This window comes from Macaca nemestrina, chromosome 1 (assembly GCF_043159975.1).
Source record: "Macaca nemestrina isolate mMacNem1 chromosome 1, mMacNem.hap1, whole genome shotgun sequence".
Lineage (NCBI taxonomy): Eukaryota > Metazoa > Chordata > Mammalia > Primates > Cercopithecidae > Macaca > Macaca nemestrina.
This window is the reverse complement of record NC_092125.1, coordinates 19,819,758-19,842,288: the sequence shown is the minus strand read 5'-3', so window position 1 is coordinate 19,842,288 and position 22,531 is coordinate 19,819,758.

Genomic DNA, 22,531 nt, shown 5'->3' with positions numbered 1-22,531 from the left:
CAAAAATTCTTGGCTGATAATTGCTTTATTTGAGCAGGCTGAAGATAGGATCCCAATCCCTTCTAGCTTGTAGGGTTTCTGCTGAGAAATCTGCTGTAAATTTGATAGGTTTTCCTTTATAGGTTACCTGGCACTTCTGTCTCACAGCTCTTAAGATTCTTTCCTTTGTCTTAACTTTGGATAACCTGATGACAATGTGGCTAGGTGAAGATCTTTTTGCAATGAATCTCCTGGGTGTTCTTTGTGCTTCTTGTATTTGGCTGTCTAGGTCTCTAGTGAGGCCGGGGAAGTTTTCCTTGATTATTCCCCCAAATATGTTTTCAAAGTTTTTAACATTCTCTTCTTCCTCAGAAACACTGACTATTCTTAGTTTTGGTTGTTTAACATAATCCCAGACTTCTTGGAGGCTTTGTTCATATTTTCTTATTCTTTTTTCTTTGTCTTTATTGGATTGGGTTAATTCGAAGACCTTGTCTTCAAGCTCTGAATTTCTTTCTTCTACTTGTTCAATTCTATTGCTGAGACTTTCCAGAGCATTTCACATTTCTAAATGTGTGTACAAAGTTTCCTGATTTTTTTATTGCTTTTTCTTTAAGCTATCTATTTCCCTGAACATTTCTCCCTTCACTTCTTGTATATTTTGGATTTCCTTGCATCGGGCTTTGCCTTCCTCTGCTCCCTCCCTGATTAGCTTAATAACTAACCTCCTAAATTATTTTTCAGGTAAATCAGGGATTTTTCTTGGTTTGTTGAATCCATTGCTGGTGAATTAGTGTGATTTTGCGGGGGTACCGAAGAGCCTTGTTTTGTCACATTACCAGGGTTGGTTTTCTGGTTCCTTCTCATTTGGGTAGTCTCTGTCGGAGAGAAGGTCCAGGGCTGAAGGCTGTTGTTCAGATTCTTTTGTCCCATGGGGTGTTCCCTTGATGTAGTACTCTCCCCCTTTTCTTATGGATGCAGCTTCCTGCAAGCCGAACTGCAGTGATTGTTGTCTCTTTTCTGGGTCTAACTACCCATGGAGTCTACCCAGCTCTGGGCTGATACTGGGAGTTGTCTGCACAGAGTCCTATGATGTGAACTGTCTATGGGTCTCTCAGCTGTGGATACCAGCGCCTGTTCTAGTGGAGGTGGAGGGAACGGGGGTTGCAATAGGCCTGTTGTTTTTCTTCTCTTTTTATTTGTCCCTGCTGTGATTTTTATTTTTCTTTCTGCTCGTTAGCTGTGGGTTAAGTTTTTTCTTCTTTTTCTTATTACTTAAGACATAAACTTTTGAGATGGGTTCTCACTCTGTCGCCCAGGCTGGAGTGCAGTGGCGTGATCTTGGCTCACTGCAACCTCCACCACCCGGTTCAAGTGAGTCTCATGCCTCAGTCTCCTGAGTAGCTGGGACTACAGGTGCCCGCCACCATGCTTGGCTAATTTTTTTGCATTTTTAGTAGAGATGGGGTTTCACCATGTTGGCCAGGCTGGTCTCGAACTTGTGACCTCAGGTGATCTCCCCACCTCCCAAAGTGCTGGGATTACAGTTGTGAGCCACGGCGACTGGCTTGGCTGACTTTAATCTGTATCCTTTCACTGTAGTAAACTATAACCAGCTAGGTGCAGCGGCTCACACCTCTAATCTTTTTTTTTTTTTTTGAGACGGAGTCTCGCTGTGTCTCCCAGGCTGGAGTGCAATGGCCCGATCTCGGCTCACTGCAAGCTCCGCCTCCCTGCAAGCTCCGCCTCCCGGGTTCACGCCATTCTCCCGCCTCAGCCTCCCAAGTAGCTGGGACTACAGGCGCCCGCCACCACGCCCGGCTAGTTTTTTTTTTTTTTTGTATTTTTAGTAGAGACAGGGTTTCACCATGTTAGCCAGGATAGTCTCGATCTCCTGACCTCGTGATCCACCCGCCTCGGCCTCCCAAAGTGCTGGGATTACAGGCTTGAGCCACCGCGCCTGGCCTCACACCTCTACTCTTAACACTTTGGGAGGCCAAGACAGGAGGATCACTTAAGCTTAGGAGTTTGAGATCAGTCTGGGCAACAAAGCAAGACCCTGTCTCTGCTAAAAATCAAAATTTAAAAAAAAAAAAAAATCAGCTGGGCGTGGTCATATGTGCCTGTAGTCCCAGCCATGTTGGAGGTTAAGGCAGGAAGATCACTTGAGCCTGGGAGACTGAGGCTGTAGTGAGCTATGAATGCACCACTGCACTCCACCCTGGGTGATACAGCAAAACCCTGTCGAAAAAAAATTATAACAAAAACAAAAATAGAACAAAACAAAAAAAACCTGTAACCTGTAACTATGGGAATTTCAGCTTTCAGTGAGTTCTATGAGTCCTTCTAGAGAATTATCAAACCTTGACAGTGGTCTTGGGAAGCTTCAAATTTGCAATCAATGTTTGAAGTGAAAGTGGTCTTGTGAACCATGCCCCCTAACTTTACACTGCTACAGACTAAACAAAAGCACACAGTGGATGTAGGAATCGGAGGCTGAGAAAACAGTATCTGAGGCTTCTGACCATATGACGAAGTTAGGTTAGAATCCCTGTTGAAGAGGTCGGATATAACAAATCTTTTTTCGCGGACCTTCTGAAATTCAGAAGCTGCTCAGATATTTGTTCCTCTACATCCCCTTAGTCTGCAGCTGAGAACACATTTTAATTAATTAATTAATTAATTAATTTTGAGACAGAATCTCACTCTGTCGCCCAGGCTGGAGTGCAGTGGCACAATCTTTGCTCACTGCAACCTCCGCCTCCTGGGTTCAAGCCATTCTCCTGCCTCAGCCTCCTGAGAAGTTGGGACTACAGGCGCCCGCCACCACGCCCAGCTAATTTTTTGTGTTTTTAGTAGAGACAGAATTTCACCATGTTAGCCAAGATAGTCTCCATCTCCTGACCTTGTTATCTGCCCACCTCGGCCTCCCAAAGTGCTGGGATTACAGGCGTGAGACCCCGCGCCCAGTCAAGAATGCATTTATAAGGTCCTAGTGAAAGGGAATCAGAGCTGAGACTAGAATTTGTTATGAATGACATCATATTAGTCATTCACACAGGAAGAACATATATTGTATTTTGAGAGTGTGCATCTGATTTAAGCCCCTAGGATGATTCAGGGGAAACACTGCTGTCCATGAGTCACAATAAAGGTGTTTCAAATACGTGATTTAGATGTGCAGGATGTTAAAAGACCAACAAGACTATAGCATCGGCGGGGCTATGGATCCTAGAACTGACGGCCAATGCCATATGCATTCCTTGCTAGGATGTTGAAATGCACTATTTTATAATAATCATTGCTGTTGCATAACTCCTCTCTCTGCAGTGGAAAACTATAATATCTGGAAACAGTTTATTAGCTCTTTCCTTTTCGTAGACAAATCCTTTGTTTTCTTAAAATGGAAAGATACATACATAACATAGCAGTCCCAGTATAGGAAGAAATAAATGACTCTAGTCAAGAAGCATTTACGAGAGTCCCGGGAGGCAGATTTTCCCTTTGGGTAAAGAAGAACTTTCTTACAAATTAAAAAAGACAGAGCTGTGATTGGCTGTTCTACCAGGTAGGAAGTAAAAGATCCTTGCTGAAGATTTGAGCCTTCAACGGACGACTGAATTAGACCAGTGGAGTCACTCAGGAGTTAGGAGCAAGTGCTTTGCAGTCAGATAGAGCTGGGCTGAAACCCCGGCTTTCCCTACCCACTCCCAGTGTCACCCAGACTAGCCATTCGCTTCTGTAAGACTTAGTTTCCAAACCTGAAAAATGCAGATAGTGACAATATCTACATCACAGAGGTGTTATGAGGAGTAAGCCAGATAACACACACTGAAGGCTTCACTGTGGGCAGGTGGTTAACCAGCCGCCATTGATGCTAATTTCATTTATTTTATGCCTTGGTGGTTTTTTTAATGCAAATGAGTCTTTTATTAAAGAAAATCTGAGTGGCCGGGTGCGGTGGGTCACATCTGTAATCCCAGCACTTTGGGAGGTTGAGGCCAGCAGATCACAAGGTCAGAGGTTCGAGACCAGCCTGGACAACATGGTGAAACCGCATCTCTACTAAAAATACAAAAATTAGCAGGGCGTGGTGGTGTGTGCCTGTAGTCCCAGCTACTCGGGAGGCTGAAGCAGGAGAATGACTTGAACCCGGAAGGTGGAGGTGCAGTAAGATGAGATGATGTCCTGCACTCTGGCATGAGCGACAGAGCAAGACCAGGTCTCAAAAAAAAAAAAAAAAGAAAGAAAGAAAGAAAGAAAGAAAAAGAAAAAGAAAATCTGATCAATAATGCTTAAACAAGTGTGCTATAGTTTGGATGTTTGTTCTCTCCAACTCTCATGTTGGAATGTGGTCCCCAAAGGTGGAGGTGGGGCTGAATGGGAGGTGTCTGCATCCTGGGGATGGATCCCTCATGAATGGCTTGGTACTGTCCTTGAAGTAACGAGTTCTCTCTCTATTAGTTGCTGTGAAAGCTGATTGGTAGAAAGACACGGGCACCTCCCCTTTCGCTCTCTCTCTGGCTTCTCTTGCTGTGTGATCTCCGCCCATGCCAGCTCGCCTTTGACTTGCACATGAGTGGAAGCAGCGTGAGCCCTCACCGGATGCCCAGGCTTCTGATCAGCAGAACCATGAGCCAAATAACCCTTTTTTTCTTTACAAATCCTCCAGTCTCAGATATTTCTTTAAAGCAACACCAATGATGTAAGACAAAGCAAGATAGATAGAAAAAGTGTTGTTTTAGATGAAACTGAGGTGAGAATGCTCACTCTCTAGAAAAGTAGAGAAAGCTACATGAGATTTTTACTTTTTGTTCATCTCATCTGGATAAGGACGATGCCTGTGAGCATTCTCTACTTGGTCAGTGTATCAGATGGGTGTATTCACCGCCAGCATCTACAGAAGCCAATTCCAGATTTATTACTCACCCAGACAAAGAGCAGGCTCTCCGCCAGGCAGTGAGTCAGAGATCCAGGACCCCTTCTTGTCACACGGCCATCCCAACATGGCCATCCGTGGTCCCAGGGAGGAGAAAGGGAAGGAAGGGAGGGAGGAGACACACCAGCTCTTAACATCCTTGGCCAGGAAGTATCACGCATCATTTTTAGATCTGGTCACATGAACTCAACTGAAAAAATAGAAAGTGCAAGGGAGCCCATGGGTTTACTCACTGAGCTCTGTCTCTGCCAAGGGCAGCCATCTGGGCCTTCCAATGTGTGATGGGCCACCACACTTCTGGGATTCTGTCTGGATGCGCTGTTCCCCCTGCAACCCCCTTGTCCTGGTGTCAGGTGGCCGGACTCTGACTTGTCCTTAAACTCAACTCAGGAATTCAGTCCTCAATACCTTGACCAGCACCAACTCTCAGGAAACACGGAGCACTTCTTCTCCCAGATGATTTTTGGCACATACTTGCATTTCAGGAATTATCTTGTGGAATCCTTGTTGTTCGCCTCTCCCTACCAGACTGCAAGGTCTTTGAGGCAGGGACCTGTCATCTGCTCAACAGATACTGATGAAGCCCCTACTGGGTTCCTGGCACCCGTGTAGGGACAGAAGGTACAGCATGAACAAGACCTAACCTCCAGGAGGTCACAGAACAAACAAGTGAAAAAGCAAGTAGGATAATTTCTGGGATTGAAGGACATGTAAACGGGGGGAAGACTTCTCTGAAGAGGGGACATTTGAGCAGAAACTGAAGCTATGCAAACATGGCAAGGAAATGAGTCCCAGGCACAGGTGACAGTAAATGAAAGGCCCGAGAGAAGAAATGCCTCCGCTGGCTGGGAGAGGAGGAAGGAGAGTGGTCAGACAATTCGTGACGAGACCCCTGTGTCTTCCCGATTCCCACCAGCCTGTGACGTGTGTGACATTTGTGAGAGAGCAGGATTCAAGAGCTGTCATCCACACAGTTATCCTCCCTGAACTTTATCCGAGAGTTGTTCATTTCCAGTCTTGCAGGAATACCAGCATTTTCCAAGCAAATCACCATCTTAAAATTAAGGCTGATACTGAAATCTACAGAGAATTCCTTATCACTGAAAACTTAAAAGCAGAAAGGAAAAAGCAGGTAGAAGGCCAGTAGCAGAGGAAAATTTGTGAAAATTTTTGAATTATAGTATTTAAAGGGCTATATTTTTCTGGACATCAGTGCAATGTATAATGCAAATTAAAATGCATCTGGGTACAGATAATTAATTTTTTCTCCTTATTATCCACCTTTTTATTTTTTATTATATATATTGATATGGTTTGGATTTGTGTCCCTGTCCAAATCTCATGTTGAATTGTAATCCCCAACGTTGGAGGAGGGACCTGGTGGGAGGTGAGGAGATTGGATGATGGGGGCGTACTTCCTCCTTGCTGTTCTCATCATAGTGAGAGAGTTCTCATGAGATCTGGTTGTTTAAAAGTGTGTAGCACCTCCCCCTTTTCTCTCTTCCTCCTTCTCTGGCCACGTAAGACTTTCCTTGCTTCCCCTTCACCTGCCATCATGATTGTAAGTTTCCTGAGGCATTCCCAGCCATGCTACCTGTATAGCCTGTGGAACTGTGAGTAATTAAACCCTCTTTCTCTATAAATTACCCAGTCTTGAGTAGTTTTTATAGCAATGCGATAAGGGACTAATACATACTTTTTTTATTTCAATAGCTTTTGGGATACCAGTGGGTTTGGGTTACATGGATGAAACATATAGCAGTGAAGTCTGAGATTTTGGTGCACCCATCACCCGAATAGTGTACATTGTATGCAATGTATAGTTTTTTATCCCTCACTCCCCTTCCACCCTCCCCCTTCTGAGTCTCCAAAGTCTATTATACCACCCTGTATGTTTTTGTGTACCCATAGCTTAGCTCCCCTCCCACTTATAAGTAAGAACATATGGTATTTGATTTTCCATTCCCGAGTTACCTCACTTAGAACAGTGGCTTTCAGTTCCATCCAAATTGCTGCAAAAAACATTGTTTCATTCTTTTTTATGGCTGAGTAGTATTCCATGGTGTATCTATACACCATATTTTCTTTATCCACACATCAATTGATGAGTATTTAGGTTGGTTACATGTTTTTGCAATCGTACAGCTAATTGTAGGACTAATTAATGAGCATAACCAGGCTTTCATAGTTAGACATCATTATGTAATGGCATGCTATGAAAACAAAAAACCTTTCATATGTATACATTTGTAGTTAGACCAGGAACATGAAAAGGTACAGCAATGATCTTCAATTTATTGGGCTCTCTTTGAAAAAGTCTTGTCAGGCACACAGTGGGTCATATCTGTCATCCCAGCAGTTTGGGAGGCCAAGGTGGGAGAATCACTTGAGGCCAGGAATTTGAGATCTGCCTGGGCAACATAGTGAGACCCTCATCTCCACACACAGACACACACACACACACACAAATTAGCCAGGCATGGCAGTGCACACCTGTCATCCCAGCTATTCAGGAGGCTGAGGAGGACGGCTTGAGCCCAGGAATTTGAGGTTGCAGTGAGCTATAATCACACCACTGCACTCCAGCCCGGATGAGAGTGAGACTTGTCTCAAAAGAAGAAAAAGTCTTGCTATTTAATAATGTTTTCCTTTTTTATGTTTTTATGTTTCACGGCTCACTGCAGCCTTGACCTCCTGGGCTCAAGGGATCCTTCCACCTCGGGCTCCTGAGTAGCTGGGACTACAAGCGTGCACCACCGTGTCTGGTAAACTTTTAAACTATTTTTGGTAGAGATGAGGTTTTGCCATGTTGCCCAGGCTGGTCTCAAACTCCTGGGCTCAAGTGATCTTCCTGCCTTCACCTCTCGGAGTGTTTTGAAAATGCAGAGGAAGAATTATTTCAACACCTTTAGCATTGAGTAAGAATTTCTCTCCTTTTTTTTTTAATGAGACAGGGTCTCACTTTTCACCCAGGTGGAGTACAGTGGCACAATCACAGCTCACTGCAGCCTCAGCCTCCCTGGGCTCAGCTGATTCTCTCACCTGAGCATCCAGAGTAGCTGGGACCATGGTGCACACCACCCTACCTGGCTAATTTTTGTATTTTTTGTAGAGACAAATTTTCACCATGTTGCCCAGGCTGGTTTCAAACTCCTGGGCTCAAGCAATTCACCTGACTTGGCCTCTCAAAGTATTGGGATTACAGGCATGAGTCACTGCCTGGAAGGAATTTCCTTTCTCAACAAATGCAATTTCTTAATAAATGGTGTCTGGATTAACAAGGTTTTCTTTTTTTTTTTCAAGACAGAGTTTCGTACTTGTTGCCCAGGCTGCAGTGCAATGGCATGATCTCGGCTCACTGCAACCTCCGCCTCCCGGGTTCTAGCAACTCTCCTGCCTCAGCTTCTCAAGTAGCTGGGATTACAGGCATGCGCCACCAACCCTGGCTAATTTTTGTATTTTTAGTAGAGATAGGGTTTCACCACGTTGGTCAGGCTGGTCTCAAACCCCTGACCACAGGTAATCCACCTGCCTCTGCCTTCAAAAGTGCTGGGATTACAGGCATGAGCCATTGCGCCCTGGAAATGAGGCTTTTGTAGGGGTTGAGATTCAGGAATTTAGAGGAATTTCAGAAATCTCTTAGCCAGCCGGATGTGGTGGCTCACGCCTGTAATCCCAGCAGTTTGGGAGGCCATGGCAGGCGGATCACCTGAGGTCAGGAGTTCGAGACCAGCCTGACCAACATGGTGAAACCCCGTCTCTACTAAAAATACAAAATTAGCTGGGCGTGGTGGCACATGCCTGTAATCCCAGCTACTCTGGAGGCTGAGGCAGGAGAATCACTTGAACCTGGGAGGTGGAGGTTGCAGTGAGCCAAGATTGCACCATTGCACTCCAGCCTGGACAGCAAGAGTAAAACTCCGTCTAAAAAAGAAATCTTCTCTTAACCAAACTGAAAGTGACAAGTGATCATTGGTTTACCCCATATCAGTGTACTTGACACTTGACAACTTGTCTTAGTCAGTTTGTGTCGTTATAAAGGAAGACCTGAGACTGGGTAATTTATAAAGAAAAGAGGTTTATTTGGCTCACAGTTCTGCATGCTGTACAATAAGCATGGTGCCAGGATCTGCTTCTAGGGAGGGCTTCAGGTTGCTTCTACTCGTGGTGAGAGGTAAGGGGAAACGGGTCATAAGGTGAGAGGAGGGAAGCAAGAGAGAGAGAAGGGAAGTGCCAGGCTCTTTTTAACAATTTGCTCTCAGGCAAACTCTCGTGGGAACTGGCAGAGGGAAAGTTCACTCATTACTGTGAGGTCAGATGCACCAACCTGATCATGAATACCTCCCACCAGGCCCCACCTCCAACACTGGGATTAAATTTCAACCTGAGCCTTGGCAAGGCCAAACAAACCATATTCAAACCATAGCACAAGTAGCCCTCTCTAGTTCTGGAAATACAGAGTAAAGTTTTCTTGGTTTATTTAAGTATCACCTCACCCACTTGTGGGGTTTCATCTTCTGAAATTCAGAACAGCATTGCTCAATCTGCTTCCTTTGATAGCCTCAGAGCCTTTCAGCTGTTGCAGACAGCCATATCCTATCAGTAAGTCATTCATTCCTAACATGAGAAGGGTCCTAACAGATCATCGAGTCAATCCCTTCGCTTTAGCGATAAGGAAATGGAACCTCAGAAGCCAAATCCGTGCCCCTGAGCCCTGGCCAAGCTCACTTCTCGCCTCCCCAGCCTCATCTTTGCTCCTTTACAAATGGCTTCTCCTTGGTGGGAATATGGGCATTTTCTTCTCCGCTGCTTCTTTATTTTTTCCTGATTTTTATAATATGCATTTTGTTGGTTTTCTTAAAGTAAAAAACTAAAAACATACATATGTTTTAAACATTAAAATGTTTCTGGCTTGGCGTGGTAGCTCATGCCTGTAATCTCAGCACTCCGAGAGGCGAAGGCAGGAAGATCACTTGAGCCCAGGAGTTTGAGACCAGCCTGGGCAACACGGGAAAACCTCATCTCTACCAAAAATAGTTTAAAAGTTTACTAGGCATGGTGGTGCACGCCTGTAGTCCCAGCTACTCAAGAGCCTGAGGTGGAAGGATCCCTTCAGCCAGGAGGTCAAGGCTGCAGTGAGCCGTGATGGCACCACTGCACTCCAGCCCGAGTGACAGAGTGAAACCCTGTCTCAAAAAAAAAAAAAAAATTCTTTATATTTGACTCCCCAGTTCTTTTTCACATGAATTGCCAAGATGTTTCCCCCATGGTTAAAAATCTAAATCCAAACTTGACATTTATCCGGGCTCTCATTTGACTTGTTGGTCTGAGCCCATCATTCCAGGCCTGTCAAGCTTCTAAGTTGAATTGTGTTGTTGACATACTAGCTTTCCCTATAAGTTTTTTATTATTGACAGATTTGGCAGCAAGTTTAATATTTCTGAACATTGAAATTCAAAAATAGACGACTTCATTCTCCAGGATAATACTGATCCAGTTTTTTTCTTGTATTATATAATTTATTACATACAAATAATTACACTTAGCCCCATGCAAATTTAGTGAGAAATAAAAATACAGCAAATCTTCAAAAAGGAGCGTGGAAATGACATATGGGGTAGACATATTTAAATCTGAGAACTCTAGGATTCTAACCACATCGCAGTATTTTTGAAAGTCCCAAGGTGGTTTTCTCCTTTTAAATTTACACTGTGAATAGATGTTCTATGGTTGGAAGGGAATTTAGTGATTAAAATTTAACCTACCCCAAACTAAAATCTCTTATGCAACCACATCAAGAGATCCTTAAACATGATCCATGTTCTTACCTTCAAGGGTTTTTTCCTCTCGTATTTTATTTTTTATTTTTAAAATTGATATATCACAGATGTATATATTTTGGGGATACATGTGATATTTTGATACATGTGTACAATGTGTAATGAGCAAATCAGGGTAATTGGGACAGTGCAGGTTTTTTAATGTAGATGTTCAATCAATTGATCTTTCACCTGTCCAATTGTGCTACCACCAAGACCATATTTCTTTATTTTATACATGGGATTTTATGTCAAATGCTTGATAAAATGTTAAAATATGCTTTCTATGGGATTCTTCTGAGGTATGAACCAAGGACCTCTAAACAAGGAACAGTGTGAGTTTGGCATGGCCTGCTCTTCTGAACTAGCACAGATTCCTGGCAATCTGTATTTCTTCCTAATGTTCATAAATCATATGCTCAACAATCAACCCCAGGAGTGCTCAGGAAGCTACGTCAAGCAACCCAACAGTTTCTTACGATCTACTCTATTTTTCTTCTCAAAAAAAGGAAGAGATGCTTACCTGATTCTAATCTTTTCGGTGCTTTTACCATTCTCTGTGATGCATTAAAAATCATTTAAAAAAAAAAAAAGTTTCAAATTATATCCAGGAGCACGGAGCACCATAGGAAAGCCCAGTTCTGGATCATCTGGGCCTGGAGTCTGCAGCTCCGTTAAAACATCCCGCTCTGCCCTGCACTCTGCTGTTACCTCAGAGGACAGCGCAGGATGCTGGGGCTGTGGGAAACTCCAGTCTCCATTGTAACTCATGAGAACTTCTCTAGGGGTATGAACTGACACAGAAAACTGAGTGCCAGTGAGTTCTCCACGCCCAGTGCAAGTTACAGCTGCAGACATTTTCAAACCAACCAGCTGGGGTCCTCAGGGACTGAACTTTCCCGTGGGGCTCCCTCAAGGGCTCAGATGGCATTCCCTGGGCAGCAGGCCAGGGCAGATTAGAGGGTAAATGATACCATGTCCTCCTCCCTAAACGTCCGGTTCTGGATGATGCACTTGCCGAGCCCAGCACCATCGTGTGCTGCATTTATAAATAGCTCCCCACTTCTCTGCAGTAGCTTAGGAGGCTTCCCGCAGACACAAAAAAAAGGGCGCTCGCTGCATAAGAAAGGAGAGAGATTTTACAGTTCTTTTTCGGCAGGCAGTTTGCATGAAACGAAAGTAGCAAACCAAGCCCGTTACAGAATCAAGGATTTTCAGATTAATTTCTTTGGGATTCGGATTTTGGGTTTTATGACAATAATGGCTTAGTCAGCACGTGATGGAAAAATTCCATAGAGGTTGGGGAACTAAGTTTGAGGGGAAGATGTAAAGAATTGAGATGCGAAATAGAATGTTAATATATGACTTAGTTCCTAAAGACACTGATGACCTAATTTGTTTGAGAAGCTGGAAACCCTTTCTAAGCTTTCTTTCTTTCTTTTTTCTTTTTCTTTTCTTTCTTTCTTTCTTTTTTTTTTTTCTGGATATGGAGTCTCATTCTGTCACCCAGGCTGGAGTGCAGTGGTGTGGTCTGGGCTCACTGCAACCTCCACCTCCTGGGTTCAAGCAAGTGTCCTGCCTCAGTCTCCCAAGTAGCTGGAATTACAGGTGTGTGGCACCACACCTGGCTAATTTTTGTTTTTTTTTTTTTTTTTTTTTAGTAAAGATGGGGTTTTGCCATGTTGGCCAGGCTGGTCTCAAACACCTGACCTCAAGTGATCCACACACCTCGGCCTCCCAAAGTGCTGGGATTACAGGCATGAGCCACTGTGTCTGGCCCCTTTCTAAGCTTTCTGATTTGCTATTACATTCAGCCCAGTCCTCTCACAACACATCAGTGGAGAGCTCAACAACATCTTCTTACAACCACTGACAAAGGACTAGATCCAGCTTCTCCGAGAAACAGGAATGGAATCTACTTGGAGAGTGCCCGGCAGAAGTGATTCAGAGAACAAACATCCTTACCTGGTTGTATTCCACCTAAACCCGGGCAGACGGCTTCCATCCACAGCTCATAGAACACCGAGGGCTGTGGTTTGAAACATGACACACATTACCTGACCACCAAAATGAGGGACTGAGGCGTAGGTTTATTCAGCCACTTTAGGGAACATCTGGAAAAACACAAGCCACTTTACCAAGTCCTCTGAACAAAACTGCTGGCCCCCTCTGTGGTCTACGCCTTAAAACTGCTTAAAAACACACTGTTTGCGAAACTAGGACAAGTGGTCCTGTTGTTCTCCACGGCAGCCCTCAGCTTCAAGTCTTTGGGTCCTGATATCTGAGTATGAAGACACACTATGAAAGAAGGCTCTAGAAGGGTGAATAGTGTTTGACTTTCTAAGCGGTCAGGCCAAATCCAGGCTTTCTCTGGCTCTGCGGTCTGCTGCACAGGCCGTGCTCAGGTAGACTCAGGAACCTAGCTGGGGACAAGATGTCCTGGGTTCTGCAAGTTTGGGTCTCTGCACTGTGGTGTGAGCTTTTCAAAGCCTGGGCCCATGTCTTTTACTCAATTCAACAAATATTTGCAGCAAATATTCACCAATGTGACTGTATAGTAAAGCTAATTAAGCTTCAGTTTTAGGGACCCTTATTTGCACAGGTACATATCAAGACCCTGGGAGGAACTTTTCAATGCTTATGTAAAAGGTCAGGTTTTGGTAAAGTTTGCAAAAGTAAGGTATCTTTCCTACAACTTTCCCTGGATTACACTTCCCTCTACATGGGATAGGGGTAGCCACGGGGGATTCAGGATCTAGCTAGAGGGGTGTTGGGATGGAGATCCTTTAACTTGGGTCTGGCGGGCTGTCTGATGATGAGCAGGAAGTGATAGTCACTTCCACATGTAGCCATCTCGGGTACAGCTCCCACACCTCCTCCTGCCCACTGCGCTGACTCCCTGGGCACCCTGAGGCCACGGTGCAGCACAGGAGCTGTGCCATGGCCTGAATGTCCCCTACTGAGCCCAGCACTGGGCATGTGAGCAAAGGTGACACAACAGAGTGGAAATCAATGGTGCCAGAAGCTAGTCTGCAGACAAGCACTTCGGAGACTGGCAAGTGAACTAATTCATAAAAAATATGTGATTGTCCTACATCTTAGGATAACATGGCCTGCAAGGCTTTTTAAAATCTGCAATTGTTATGATTTTTCAGTCTAAATAAATTATTTTGAAACTTTTTTTTTTGAGACGAAGCCTTGCTCCTTCGCCCAGGCTGCAGTGCAATGGCCAGATCTCTGCTCACTGCAACCTCTGCCTCCCGGTTCAAGCAATTCTCCTGTCGCAGCCTCCCAAGTAGCTGGGATTACAGGCACACACCACCATGCCTGGGTGATTTTTGTATTTTTTTAGTAGAGACAGGTTTTCATCATGTTGGCCACACTGGTCTCAAACTCCTGACCTTGTGATCCACCCACCTCGGCCTCCCAAAGTGCTGGGATTACAGGCATGAGTCACTGCGCCCAGTCTCCTTTTCTTAAAGAAGCCCTCCAGACCAGGTGTGGTGGCTCACGCCTGTAATCCCAACACTTTGGGAGGGCCAAGGTGGGCGAATTATCTGAGGTCTCGAGTTCAAGACCAGCCTGGCCAACATGGCGAAATCCCATCTTCACAAAAACACAAAACTTGGCCGGGTGTGGTGGCGCGTGACTGTAATCCCAGCTACTCAGGAGGCTAAGGCAGGAGAATCACTTGAACCCAGGAGGCAGAGGTTGCGGTGAGCTGAGATTGTGTCACTGCACTCCAACCTGAGTGACAGAGCAAGACTCCATATCAAAAAAAACGAAGAAGAAGAAGCCCTCCAAAACTGTCTGTGCTGTGAGCCTATGGAAGCGGGATATGACTGTCACTGTATGTTCACTCTGCAGACATTCTTCCAGCTAGTGAGCAAAACAGAAAAGACAGCTGCCCATAGGTACTACTAATGCCTGTGACAATGCTGCCACTCGGCAGACACCTCATGACTGTTAATGTAAACCCAATGGCACCCTATAAGAGTCAACTTCTCAGGGCGGTCCAGGGCTAATCCCAACAGCATCCCAGGGTCACTGGGTATCTTAGCCTGTTTGTGCTGCTGCTGTAAAGGAATGCCTGATGCTGGGTAGTTTATAAAGAAAAGAAGCTTATTTGGCTCACGGCTCTGCAAGCTGTACAAGAAGCATGGCACTAAGCAAGGAATCCCTGGCTTAGTAAAGTCAGTCCATTTATCTGCTTCTGGTGAGGGCTTCAGGGAGCCTCCACTCATGGTAGAAGGGGAAGGAGAGCCAGCATGTGCAGAGATAACACGTCAAGAGAGAAAAGAAAAGATAGAGAAAGGCCAGGCACGGTGGCTCACGACTGTAATCCCAGCACTTTGGGAGGCTGAGGTGGGCAGATCACTTGTGGTCAGGAGTTCGAGACCAGCCTGACCAACGTGGTGAAACGCCATCTCTACTAAAAATACAAAAATTAGCTGAGTGTGGTGGCGCACCTCTGTAATCCCAGCTACTTGGGAGGCTGAGGCAGGAGAATAGCTTGAACCTGGAAGGCGGAGGTTGCAGTGAGCTGAGATCGTGCCACTGCACTCCAGTCTGTGTGACAGAGTGAGACTCTGTATAAAAAAAAAAAGAGAGAGAGAGAGAGAAAGAGAAAGAGGAGGTGCCAGGCTCTTTTACTAAGAATGAGGACTTCCTCATTACTGTGAGAAAGGCAGAAGCCACTCCTGATGGATCCGCTCCCATGACCAAAGCACCTCCCACCAGGCCCATCTCAAACACTGGAAATCAAATTTCAACATGAGATTTGGAGGGTCAAACATTCAAACTATCCTGCTGGATCAGGCTTTCAGAGCTACTCCCTCACCCCTTCAGAAAGGTAAGGAGTCCACTCTGACATCAGTCTTCCTGCCTCTGCTGCAGGGCAGAAAGGTAAGGAGAAACCTCCCTCCAGTCCTCTGCGGTGAGTGATGAGCTACTGTCCCACAGCCCGAGCTCCAAAATAGCTCTCATCGGCCCGTCCCATGGCCTAAAATACTTCCATAAAGATGATTCTCTGGTCTGAACATTTGTGTCCCCGCAAAATTCATCTGTTGAAATCGAATCCGCAATGTGGTGGATTGAGAGCCAGGATTTTTGGGAAGTAGGCTCTGCCCTCGTGAATAGGCTCTGCCCTCATGAATGGGATCAGTGCCCTTATGAGGAGGCCCAGGGGAGCCTGTCCACCCCTTCTGCTGTGTGGGAACTCAACAAGGAGGCGCCATCTGTAAAGCAGAGAAGCGCTCACCAGACACCAGATTTGCTGGTACCTTGACCTTGGACTTCCCAGCTTCCAGAACTGTCAACAATCCATTTCTGTTGTTTATAAACAACCTAGTCTGTGGTATTTTGTTATAGTCACCTATAGGGACTAAGACCATGACCTTTGTGTTTTTTGGGAAACACTCTAAAATACAAGGAATCCCTGGCTTAGTAAAGTCAGTCAATTTATCATTTATGTCTTCTCCAGAGCAAGTATAATCCGCTCCCTTTTCTCTGTGATTGGAAATTAAGACCGGCTCACTGCGGCACAGGTGGCACAGGTGCACACGCAGGAGGGTGCTTCTCAGCCAGGTGGCATCATGAAGGCCCTGGAAGCCAGCCTGTGGGGTAGGAGAGGGTGCAGGGAGTAAGGGATGGGTACAGAAAAGGAAGCAAGAGGGCCCAGAGAACCTGCCCCATGCGGTATAATTGCACCCAAGCCCCTGCCTCCCCTGCAGGGAGAAGGGCAGTCTCTCCCTCACCCATGGGGGAGCACTGAGTGGCCACCTCTGCGCAGGCCCTCTGCAGGGGCAGAACCCTCTCCCCGCCTGGCCGACCAAAGAGCCAGACACTCCATCTGGCCCAACCGCAGCTGAAGGCGGCACCAGCTTGCTGTGCCTTCAGGGACTCACCAGGGCCACTTGAGTGTGGTAAACATGCATTTTAGGTTAAGTTTTTTAAAATAATTATTAGAGAGGTCATATTTATTGTAGAAAACTGGCAAAGGCCGGGCGCGGTGGCTCATGGCTGTAATCCCAGCAGTTTGGGAGGCCACAGCGGGTGGATCACCTGAGGTTAGGAGTTTGAGACCAGCCTGACCAACATGGAGGAACCCCATCTCTACTAAAAATGCACAATTAACTGGGTGTGGTGGCACATGCCTGTAATCCCAGCTACTTAAGAGACTGAGGCAAAAGAATCGCTTGAACCCGGGAGGCGGAGTTTGCAGTGAGCTGAGATCGCACCACTGCACTCCAGCCTGGGCAACAAGAGCGAAACTCCATCTCAAAAAAAAGGAAAAAGAAAAAAGAAAACTGGCAAAATGTAGAGAAATAGAAACATTCCTTTAAAAGAAAACACTCATAACCTCCCCACGTGGAGACATGTGCTTCTAGTATTTATTTAAGTTTATTTCATACACATTTTATTTATTTTTATTTTTATTTATTTATTTATTCATTTATTTATTTTTGAGACAGAGCCTCACTCTATCGCCCAGGCTGGAGTGCAGCGGCGAGATCTCTGCTCACTGCAACCTCTGCCTCCTGGGTTCAAGCAATTCTCCTGCCTCAGCCTCCTGAGTAACTGGGATTATAGGTGCCGGCCACCACAGTTGGCTAATTTTCGTATCTTTAGTAAAGACGGGGTTTCACCATGTTGGCCAGGCTGATTTTGAACTCCTCACCTCAGGTGATCTGCCCGCCTTGGCTTCCCAAAGTGCTGGGATTAGAGGCATGAGCCACCGACCTATTTTTTATTTTTAAATTTTAATTTATGTATTTTAAGATACACAGGGGTCTTGCTCTGTCCCCCGGGCTGGAGTGCAGTGATGCGATCATAGCTCACTGCAGCCTCGAAACCTTGGGCTCAAGTGATCCTCCTGCTTCAGCCTCTAACTAGGATTATAGGCCTGTACCACCACACCTGGCTAATTTTTTAATTTTTGGTTTTTGTAGAGATGTGGTCTTGCTATGTTGTTGCCCAGGCTGGTCTGAAACTCTTGGGCTCAAGAGATCCTCTGCTCTCAGCCTCCCGAAGTGCTGGAATTACAGGCATGAGCTACTGCACCCAGCTTATACACATTTTAAAAAATAAAATTGGGAGCATGCTGATTTTATGATGTAATGTGCTGCTTTTTTATAGAATATGGCGTCACAGTCGTTTTCCTATATCACTTCAAAACCTTTGAGTATATGCCTCTAGTGGCCACACAGCAGTACATCATAGACCACAGGCCATAAACCATCATGCTACGCTGTATCCTTACATGACCCATCACTTCCTACTCAGTTCAGGATTAGCATAAACAGCACGACGCTCATTGTCTTCAGATTCACATCTTTGCTGCCTCCTTTATTATTCCCTTCAGATAGATTTCTGAAAGTAAGAACACAGAATAAGACATTTTTATGGCTTTTGGCTTTCATTTTCCAAATTGCTTTCTAGAAACGTTTCCAATTTCCATACCCCCAGCAGTGTGAGGGAGGGCCCACCTCACTGCAGCTCCCCGGCACGTCTCAGAGGTCTGTGTTTGGTTCTTAGTCTGTCAATCTGATTTGTGAAAGGACTGATTAAGCTGCTTAGATGATCACTACCTCGGTCACTCCTAGTGTTAAATATTCTTCATGTGTATTGATTTAGAGATTTCTTATTTTATGTTCCCAGTGCTTCTATATATTATTTACCTGAAGCTCTTATTTGTTTACATATGTCCGTTGTTTGCTTTTCTATTTGGGTCTTTTTAAGGTTAATTTTGTGTTTTCTTCAGGTAGGAATATATTGACTGTCTCTCAGATTATGGCAAGTGTTTTCCCCATTGATTGTTTGAAGATGAATTTGGTGGCTGGTTCTGTCAGTCCTGCCACCTCTGTCTCAGGCATGAGGGATGTCTTCGTGCAATAGATCTATCCAGGACACTGATATCTTTCTTGAAACACAGCCTGAAGGGTAGTGGGCAAACTGATCCATAACGGACACTTAAGTCTGCAAACTTCCCTCTACTGGATCAAGTGCAGAACGAATTCATCTGCCAGGTCTTTCTTTCTGGCTGTCAGCTGTGCATGAGGCTTGCACACGCCTCCTCCAGCATCTTCCTCAGCAACCTTACTTAAGGTGCCCCATTGCTTAAGGTCTTAGGCAGCTCCTGCGGAGGGAAAGCCAAACCCCTTGGCAGGATACAAAAAACCTTTCCCGCTCTGGCCTCTGCCTGCCTTTCCATCCCCATCTCCTCCAGCCCACGCTTAGCCTAAGCTCCAGCAATGCTGTGTTGAACATCCACAGATCTCTGGGTGAGAAACCTTCTATGCTCAGTATGTTTCCCTGTGAAGCTAATGATCCATGTCCAGGGCTCTCTGGAGGCAGTGCCCCTTTCTGGAAGTCTCCCTCTGTCCACACGCACCTCTCTCCTTGCCCTCATCACAGTGGCGTGCACTGTTTGCTTGCTTCTGTCCTGCCAACATGCTGTGTCTGGCTTGGCACCGGGAGCTGGATTTCTTCTCTTTGCAAAGCCCACTTGCACATAGTAGGCACGCAATGCAAATTTGCAGAAGGAATGAGGGGAGGGAGCAGAACTGGTTGTTCCCTGTCTCTATAGATTTTGCGTTACAGAAGAGTGCTTTGCAAAGTGAGTCCTTCTACCCATGCAGGGCATCTTAGTAGCTGTTGGCGGCAGCGGTCATATTGGGGTTGTTACTATCATCTACTTTAAAATTAAAGTAGGAGCCATCTGTAAAGTCTTACACTGAGCAGGCAGAAAAACACAACCTTCATGGAAGAAAAATCTTTCTTGAAGGGTGAAATTTCTCACTTGGCAAGAGAAACGAATATATGAAGCCAAGGTGGTTTGTTTGCTAATTGCACTCTCTTTCTAGGGTTTCAGCAGCCACCAGGTGTGAATGTCAAGGGGACCACACCATCTGCTCGATGATTCTCTGGGGGGCCTGTGATTAGATTTGTATATGACACGTCACCCACATTTTACAAGCACAGGATAGAGTGTGTGTACACCTAGGGGCGTAGGGGTGTCACAAGACAATGCCCCGCCAGGGGCTAGGCAGGAGCAGAGCCTGCCATGCTAAAACGCATTTCTTTGCAGTGTTGAAGGTGGATTTGTTGGGAGACTTTGCCACCCGCCACCTCAGAGGACATCAATGCTGCATCCTGGGTTAGCATCCAGGGTCCTGCCTGCCAGCTCTGCAGGGGCCACCGCCTTGTCGCCTGTGTCCCGCATGAGTAACTGCTCTTTGACGAATACTGGAGCTATAAGCGATGTTCATGAAGGGCCCTCCCCATCTTGTCCCCGCATCGGGCCCTTCTGAGTTGTTTTTTCCTTAAGGCAGCATTGCCTGTAGGCCTTCCTTATCCCAAGATCTGAAGTGCTAATTGTCAGAGCCATCCTAGGAAGCACATCTCCCAGTTCCAGGAGTCAGGAGGCCAAGACCTGGGGCTACAGCAGCAGTACAAGCCCACGGACCTTAGCAACCTAGGCTCTGCTGGGGATGGGACACTTCTGTTCCCTGGAGCAAACATTCACCAACATTCATCCACTTGAGGATCATCCAGGACTTAGATAATCTGCAGGGTCCAGGTGTCCTGCCCTAGTTGCTGACTGGATGGAAGCCCTGGAATCTGCATGCTCCCATCTGCCCTAGGGGACTCTGATGAGGCGGCCTGAGGCCCAGTCATCAGGAAACACCACCCTCACTGGGCTGACACACACAGCAAGCAGCAGGTGGAGGAAAAGAGCTTCTAGCGTATCAGGCAGCACTTTCGCCACCTCATTCTGGATCAAAATAGACACCATCTCTCCTCCCACATTTATCAGGTCCCTCCCTGCCCCATGCATTAAAGGATGGTTCAAACCAGAGTGGGTTTTTTTTTTTCCCAAAAAAGGAATTAATGTTAGTATTTTTATTTGAATTACATTAGAGTTATATTTTTACTCTAAATATAGAGTTATATTTTAACTGGGAGCATGGGTAACTATAAAACTGTTGTTTTTCTAAGAACAGGTCATACATTTGCTTTTTAAAAATTTTTTTAGAAGAGGGTCTCACTCTGTCACCCAGGCAGGCTGGAGTGCCCCTCTGTGACAGCCTGTCCAGGGATGCCAGTGCCAGGCTAACTCCAGCCGTTCTGGCCCACCCTGAAAAAGTTAGAATGCGAGTCAGAATGGCATCAATCGAGGGACCATCTTAACCCATCAGACACAGGCTCAATCATTAGCAGATGGTTTATTGTTACTATTAATCACTTTGGATTGTTTACTATTAGGGCAACAGACTACATGCAATCCAGCTATTCGGAGCACCTAGACCTGGCCAGAGGGCATGGAATTCCTCCCCACCCCCAGGGATGGGTACAATGACAGGTTGGCATGTGCGGTGGGGCAGACAGTGGAGTGGGCGGCTGGAGGGAAGAGGAGGAGATGCTCAGAGAGCAAAAGGATACAAGTTCAAAGCGGAGTTTTGCCTCAAGCAGGGCTCAGAAATGTGTACCTGTGGAACTGGAACAGGTCACTGGGGGATTAAGGGAGAATCAAGCGTCAGTTGCAACCTCCCTGAGCGCAGCCTGGTGCCTCGTGACTGAGGCCTGCTGGCCTCGGCCTGATTGCTGACCCTTCCCCTGGTGTCAGGAGGCAGAGGGGTTTTGATGGGGCCACACACCCCTAGCACTAGCAAGAGGAGCCCCGGGAAGCCACTGCCTCTCTCAGCGTGTGAACAAGGAAGGGTAGGGGCTGAATGCTCTCGTAGGCCATTCCAGCTTTAAGGTTCTGTGATTCTGGGTCAGAGAGATTTAATATATATATATTAAATTTATATATAATATATAATATATAATATGTTAATATATTAATTATTATTTTAATATATTAATTATTAATTATATTAATATAATAATATATTAAATATATATATAATAATATAATATATATTTTTTTGAGACAGGGTCTCACTCTCACCCAGGCGCGAGTGCAGGGGTGTGATCACAACTCACAGGAGCCTCGACCTCCCAGGCTCAGGTGATCCTCCCCACTCAGTTTCCTGAGTAGCTGGGACCACAGGCAGGCAGCACCACACCCAGCTAATTTTTGTATTTTTTGTAGAGATGGGCTTTTGCCATGTTGCCCAGGCTGGTCTTGAACTCGTGGACTCAAGTGATCCACTCCCTTTGGCCTCCCAAAGTGCTGGGATTATAGGCATGAGTCACTGCATCTGGCTGAAATTTAATATTGGTCGATTATTTTCACTCAAGGCCTAGGGGTAATTATAGGCTAAGGGTGACTCCCCAGCAAAAATCAAAGTATCAGACAAGTAAAACGGAATGATTTACCCTCAGAGTTCAGCATCAGATAACATCGCTAGCGGAAAATTTTTTTTAAGAAATCTGTCTCGGAATGCTCACTTCAGCAGCACATATACTAACATTGAAAGGATATGGAGAAGATTAGCATGACCTCCCCAAAAAGAATAAACAAATAAATGTGTCTGCAAAAGCGAATCAGATGGGAAATGTTGCCTCGATCATTCATGAGAGACTGAAGGAAAGACTGCCCAGAAGGGAATCTCTAAGACCCACCTTGCCTAGATACTCAGTAAGTTTGTTTCTTGAGACAGGGTCTTATTCTGTTGCCCCGGCTGGAGTGCAGTGGCACCATCACAGCTCACTGCAGCCTTGACCTCCTGGGCTCAAGTGATCCTCCCAATTCTCAACCTCCTGAGTAGCTGGAACTACAGGCACATTCCACCATGCCCGGCTAATTATTTTATTTTATTTTATTTTATTTTAGAGACGGGGTTTT